This window comes from Etheostoma spectabile, chromosome 3 (genome assembly GCF_008692095.1).
Source record: "Etheostoma spectabile isolate EspeVRDwgs_2016 chromosome 3, UIUC_Espe_1.0, whole genome shotgun sequence".
Lineage (NCBI taxonomy): Eukaryota > Metazoa > Chordata > Actinopteri > Perciformes > Percidae > Etheostoma > Etheostoma spectabile.
Window position 1 is genome coordinate 4,594,506 of NC_045735.1, and position 7,641 is coordinate 4,602,146.

Consider the following 7,641-nt stretch of genomic DNA (forward strand, 5'->3'; position numbering starts at 1 on the left):
TAGCCACAAAAGTACTTTGAAACAACTTCTTGATGCAAAGGATACGACAGGCGTAAAGACTTCAGCAGGGGGGAGTGATCCACGCTCTTGGTCTTAGTGACGGACCCGAGCAGCAGCGTTCGGATAGCTGCAGCTGTCTGATTGATTCTTGTTAGGGAGACCTGTAAAGCGAACACCCGGTTACAGCTAGTCAAGTTCTACTTTGACAGCATGAAAGCCCATGGACAAGTTTTTTACATAATCCCTGTTGACACATAAGTCTTCTAACCCTATGGATATATCCCTTAAGGGGATAGTAGGCTGATCTTTGTTATTGTCTTAATGTGGCTGTAAATCTCTAGACATGAGTCCATGAAATACACAAGATTTCTGGGCTTCTGTCTGTGTTTTTAAACATTGTTGTTGTTTGCAGCTGAGCGCCGACTTTTAATGTTATCATCTTTTGCTCCAAAAACAACACCTCTGTTTTCCTTCTTTTAATTTCAAAAGTCTGGCCACATCCAGCTGTTATTGTTCGATGCCTTGCGTCAGTCTCTTTGTGGAATTGGACTATAGATCCCCCTGGCGACTAAGATTATGTAAATTCTGTGTTCGTCGTCTCCCTAACTATGGTTAATTTATTTCGTTGTTTTCCATAATGAGACAGTGGAAGCTGTAGATGTTAAACAGAAGATGGCCCCGATGGGACCTTGGGGAACGCGCACGTTTCATATTGATTGTTCAGATGGTTGATTACCTATAGACACAAAGATAATCCCTAGTCTGTATATGTGGATGTCAAACCCGGTCTAGTGCGAGCAGAGAAAGTTACAATCCAGTTTTTTAGTTTTTCATCGGTTAGTAAGATGTCATGGTCCAACCGTATCAACTGCAGCACTAAGAATCAAGTATACTAAGACTGAATAATTTGGCACTGTGGTAAGAAACCCGTATGAAATGTCTCAATAACTGTCGGATTAGTGACAAGGAAGCAAATGGGTTGTGGAGTTGTGAAAAAAGCCTTTTTCAATAGTGTACTTAAAAACGGAGAAGGTTGGTATTGGCTTAGTGCTCATTAGCGGAGTGTCTAGGTTGTTTGTTTTTACGAGAGCTTGATTACGCAGTTGATCACTGGAATCCAGATTGTCAAATCCAACAATGCCCCCCAACCCTGCCTTTATGGAATATGGAAAATCCAAAATAAGCAAAAGATAACGTTGGAAAATCATAAAGGTTGTTTGAAAACAGAGAAATATGCAGAAATTGAAATATAGATGTTACATTTAACTAATGACAATACAAAATGAGACTTTGGTCTGCTTCTGCACATGGTGTAGGCATCCTTACCATCGCACAAGGTTCCTTCGTTTTTTCTCTTATCGACAGCACTCCAATAAAAAACAACAGAGTAGTTGAATGGGACCGGAAGTCTTCTTTAAGTCAGAGTTAATCCCTTGCACTTGCCCTTCTGTTTCTAAACTTTGCTGTCAGCTCTGAGCAGCTGACTGACCTTATATTTAATGACTGTACTAACGCGTGCTGCGATACCTGTGTTTTTAGAAGTTACACGCATGTGATGTATTGTCTAAGCTTAAAAATTCAAAACAGCAAATTCTAGGAGATGTCTCATCTAAGTTACTCCACTGTTCACACGTTTGAAATATTATAAAACTTCCTAATGTTTCTCACTTAAGTGAAGACCAATCCCATGCAAATACAATATTGAGTAACAAAACTGTACAAGCTACGTGCCAGAACATTGAGGAGACAAAAAATAAGGAACCTTTTATGGGTCGTATTAGAACGACGCATGTAGAGAGTCTAAAAGCAAGTCAAATATAAAAATACAGGCTGTACGATCGGAATGTCTTTTTGTAACGTCCCTCAGCCTTGAGGCCATGTTGAAAATGTTCTGGCTGACATTTTTCTGATGACAATATGATACATATGGGAATTGGAAACACAAACATTCTTACACAAAAAACTCAAAAATTCAAACATTGCATTGCCGTTTCCAGCGCTCTGCACACACGTGTCTTTTGGTTTTAACAGGGAATATCGAATCTAAAATTAAAATCATACCTAATAACAAATATCCAAATACTGGTTCAGCTGTAGGCCTATGAGCAAAATGGAAGGTTTCAAACTGTTGCATTCTGTCAATATCTTAAGTTATAGGATCTAAAAGTTCTCAAGCACTTAGATCCGCTATGTGAAGCACAAGGCTTATCAACTCAAAACTGAGCCAGAGTTCACAATCTAGCCATTCACCAGTTCACAGGTGTTTTCAGTTATGACTGGACTCTTTAATTATTGTTATTTGTTGATTATTTCTTGTTAAACATTATAGACATGGGCTGTATTGCACTTTTTGCACTTAAATCTTAATGAATGGGGTGGCGGTAAAACGAATTGCCCTTGGGGAATACTAAAGTATCTCAATCTGAACTCGTACTCTAAACTGGCTCTTAATAGTTAAAACAAAAGCTGGAGAAAAACTTGACAAACACAGTTCCAGGAAAGCTGACGCCCCTTTGTCCTGAGGGAGAGTGTGAAAAGCCACTCTGTGGTTTGATAGTTGATTTCTATCCCCACAAGAAGAGAAGAGAAAGAAATAGAGCGACATTGCCTATCAGGTCATCTTTTTTATGAAGCCTACATGATTTCAGGTGTGCTTCTTGTGATGGATGAGTTGTTTTCATGCTGTCACTGCCAATATACGTAAATGTATCACTCAAGTTTATGTAGATGACAGAATTATAGTTGCAATACATTTAAGTGTTAAAAGTTTACAGCCCAACGCTTGACAGTTTTACTGAGACCTTTGTTGGCTATCCTGTATAGCTCTTTAGCTGATGTGATTCTCTGCATCACCGTTTCTGCTTGAAAAGCATAAGAATCCATGGGAAAGAGCCTTTTTTGCATATACAGTGTAACAACAGGAGTCATAGTTTAGGTGTATTAAACGATAATACAATCTTCACAATCTGGTGCTGGTCTGTTGTGTAGAGGTTGTCTCTTGGTGCTCTTTAGTTTGGGGATCGTTATAGTTTAAAAGGTTGAAAGAATCCAAGCCCCTCAAGTGGTTTTAAGAAGTCTTTTTTTTCTTGTACCTTATGGCATGTTGTGTTTGTTTCATTCTGGTTGATGGAAAGCACTTTGGGGACAACTGTTGAGTGCTGTAAAGTGATATATAAATAAATGTTGATTGTTGCATTCAATATATCTTGATATTGTGTCATGCCTTGGCATGTTTGACAACGATCAGCAGTTTGTTCGCTACTGTGTTGTAATCATGGCCAGTTTTTGACCTTTTCAGTTCACCAATTGTGTATTTTACGGGAAAATGTATCTGACTTGACCCTGTAATCGTTAAGAGCTGTTTGCATGACAAAGCAAACACCCACGCTGGGTAACGGCAATTTGCCAGAACTGAACTCTGTAAGACTGACATGTTCAACGGATTAAAAAGTGGCTTAAGCAAAACATCCCAACAAAATGCTGTAAAGGTGCAAGGTGCAAAATATGGAAATTTTTTTAATTTTAAAAACATAAAAAGTCGGGTTCATGCAACCAGGTCTTCGTATCACCATAATAATCGACAAGGATTGGTAATCCGCAGTTCATGTCGTCTCAGTTGTTGACCAAGAGTGGACGTTCCGAGGGCGCATGGGTAACAGGCTAGGTGAATGTTGGGGCACTTTTTAGGAAAAGAGTCCACTGTGGGGTTTTTTTTTGACAAGCAGGGAGTCCCTGCTTCCAAGCATGGAGTTGATTGTTGCACTCGGGCAACGCATCAATTAACTTTTAAACCACGACAGGCAAATTTAGATTACGGGCTACCACACTAGGAAACCGGAATAGGGTGCACTGACTTGGAACGAACGCTCAGGTGGGGTTGTTGCTCAAAGCATTCAAAACTACACCAACACTATGTACAAAATAGTTTTTATATGATAGCTTTATGAGAAAAAAATAGGCATGCAGATGCTGAATCTATCTTATTTCAGAAACAATGGTCTTTAAAAAGATTTTTGCGAGTTTTTTCGAGCAGGCGTTCGACGTTGGACCGCCCCAGATTGCATAATAGGCCTGGACAACTTGGGCAAAAGTATGCAAGAGGAGCAGTTCAGCTTGATGCCTGCTTCTGTAACTTGACAGACACACTACAGATGCTTTTGCTCACAGACTAGGAAGCGTGGAAGTGACGCTGGCCAGTGGGGGGACCACGTACGGTAGCCTTAGCCAGGATCCCAGCTTGCGTCAATCTGCTTCTTACATTGCTGGCATGCCTTGGACTCCAAAGAATCTTAGTAAAAAAAATCTGAAAATGTTAGGCGTATTTTAAGTTTGTTACTTGTTTAGGTAATACAGTAATCATTTTAACAGTCTAATGACTCATACGGCATGCAAAGCACCTAAATGCGTCTTATTTTTTCGTGGGTGTTTTTGTGTCGCTAGTAAAATTGTTGTTGTACTACGACTACAAAAATGACACCAACATTGCACACTTCTAGCGACATAAAATGTGATTTTTTATTCTATCCGCTATGTGGAAAAGTTCAGTTTAAACGTACTTGGCTGAAAAAAGGAAACAAGAATTGGGGTTATAGTTGATGTTGTGAATAAGGTTCTTATTCTGAAATTGTTCATAATAGGTCTAAAGGTCTTAAAAAGTCTTAAATTTGGTAGTTGTAAAATACCCTGTCAGTTTGTTTGTCAGGTGGAATCGCACAATGCACCTTTTTTTTTCGTTTTTTTAATGTTGATTTGCATATTCTAAATTATATAAAGTACAACAGACTATCCGTAATAAAAACATCTTTTCAGATTTACCTATTATTACAGTTAGAATTAAACTGGGACTTCTGACATCATTGCCAAATTAAGTTGTAAAAAAATTGTAGTTAGCATAAACACACATAGCAGGACATGTTATACATGCATGTGGAATGTGGTACCTAAAAACAAATAGAGGGGATGGGACAGTGTGTTTGTGGGGGCGGTGGGATTCTTTATCAGAGACTATTAAACAGATGCGGAATCAAGATCATCTCATTCATCATGGGTCGTCCCGGGATCAGATGTGGAATGGAGACGCTGTGTCCTTCTTGAGCTGGAGTGCGTGGCCAAGCGGTGTCAGGACGTAAGTTACCTCTACACCTAAAAATAGTATAGCCTGTGGTTAAATGAATTGATCATGGGTAGGATTTTTATATGCATAATCTCGGGTTGGGGTTGGTCTCCAGTCAGACCAGTGAGATATATTAGGTATGTGTGTCTGTGTCTGTAGGCAGTACATGGTACCCATTTGCTCAGTTCTGAACTCTGGAGCTGAGACCAAATTCTGTGCGAGTCTCCTGCAGCCCACGAGACTCAGAATGAACAACTCTGATGTCCATGCAAGAGAGGAATACAACCCTTGAAGGAGATGTCAGTAAAGAATTCATGCCTGCATTAAATTTAAGGTCAGTAGGTTCCTATTTGATTCATGTTACAATTTCTAAACATGTTTTGAAGAAATGAGTTGAAAACATTGATGGATTTCTAACATAACAAGAACCACATATAGATTTAAAAGAAAGCGCACACATATATAAAATAAGGTGTAATGACAACTCTGTTGTAAGATTTGGGATTTTAGGATTTTAAAAATCAAGATAGAACAGATCGAGTTAAATATTCCTAAATCAAATCATTTTTACATGGGATTGTAATGACTCTCTGGTGTCTACTAAAATATATTTCTGTCACAGGGTCCTTTAGTGCAGGATGAAGTGGTGAGAAACTTGGACTGGGGGGGTACAGGCGAACATTCTACTCTAGAGAAGTCAGAAAAGTTAGATCAAAGTCTATAAACAATGACATATCCAAACAGAATAAACAATCTACTCCAGGACAAAGGTAATTTGGAGCTGATGGTTTTACTTGATTTAGTTTGTTACCTATATTTGCTTTTTTAATCTATGTTTTGCTTGGTTATCATATAAGATTCTTGACCTTTGTATTGCCTATAATACTAATAGAGGGAGTTCCTCCATAACCCTATAGGGTTTTGGGGATTTTTCTCACCTGCACCACTTGCTTCTTTTCTCTTATGGTCATGTTTATGCGACGATGTGTCTATTGTGACAATAAATCATACTATGAAATAGGTACACACAGATGGTTATCATATATAGAAAAGTTCTCTCTTAACAAACTTTAAGTGATGCAACACTGCGTTAGAAAGGTACTGCATAACTATCATATGTTATATATTGATATTTTTTTTTTTGGCAGGATTTAAAATGAAGCCACAAAATGATAGAAATCGGTATGTCACACATTTAACCATATTAATTAAAATTGATTTTTCTCACTTTCGTGCTTTCTTTCCAAAATTTGATGTACTTTTCTCAGTAAAACCCGAAAGACCATAACTGACCTTTTGGATTTATAACACTACTGCTAGAAGAGCTGTAAAGGCTGTCATGTATCTCTCTGCATGTCATCTCAGTGCAATTCAAGGTCGTTCACACTTGGGACACAACCAAATTTAAGACCTGTCAATCAGCTGGTGAGTGTTGACAGTTTTCGTCTTTTAGGTCTCATTTATAACAGTATTAGTGAAATGGTTTGTAATTGTTAATTACCTTGGGACAATTGAACAGAATATGAGTAAGATAGTACTGGGTCAATAGTCTGAACCAGAGGCCTCTTATAGTATAAACCTTACCAAGCTGACTTTAAGGTTTGCTGGGACCAGTGATAAATCAATTTCAACACATTTTGTTCTCATTTTCGAACATTTTGTCACACATTATCCTATATAATTTGTTCGAAATACAGTGGAATCTTCACTATGCTTTATAGAACTGTATTTTTTTGTCCAAACGTTACAGTACTCTTCAGGACAAGCCTTTTTAAAAATGTTTAACTGTTTTAAAACATTAAATGTTTTTTTTTTTTTTTCATGTTTTGTGTGTCACAGTTTGTGTTATATAACATCATAAAGGAATAAGAGCTGAAGTCTGAGGTTTCACTCCTTTAAACTCACTTTGTGATGAAGCGCAGTGCACAGCAGCTGTGCTTTAAAACCGTTCTTATTCTTTACAGTATGATATAATAGAAATAGGTGAGGAATAAATACACTTTAAACACACCATTGGGTATAATAAACTAAAATTTACATTTTTAAAGTTTGATCTAAAACAAATACTATACAAGCAAATTCCTTTAAGAAAATGATAAAGCAATATATTTCACAAGCATTTTTGGTGATATTACAGCCTTTGATGTTCTTTCATCAGTAGATGGATGGATGGATTTTCAGTTATAAAAGTTGTTTTTTTTTACAATGTCTTTTTTGCACTGCATCAATCGTCCAAGACTAGCATAATAATAGCCAACAACGTGACCAAACTATATGATGAATTGTCAAACCTACATAAACTGATTTAAGACCCTTGATGGAAGACACCGATGTTTTGTATTATATATTTTTTGCAGACAATGTCTGTAAATTTGCCATTATACCAGATCAATATATGGAAACTGGGCCCCTGATATACCGTATTAGCCTGCAAGTACATTCATCAGGATCTAATTGAGAGTAATTTCAAGATGCTTCAAGTTTTCATGCTGTTTTTCCCATTGAGAGTCAAGAAGTCCAACTTTTTA

General features: G+C 37.6%; 1 protein-coding gene across 1 annotated transcript in view; it reads left to right on the forward strand.

The window, feature by feature from the left end:
- LOC116680833 (alpha-2-macroglobulin-like) overlaps positions 1 to 7,641 on the forward strand; it is a 45,934-nt gene that overhangs the window by 15,151 nt on the left and 23,142 nt on the right.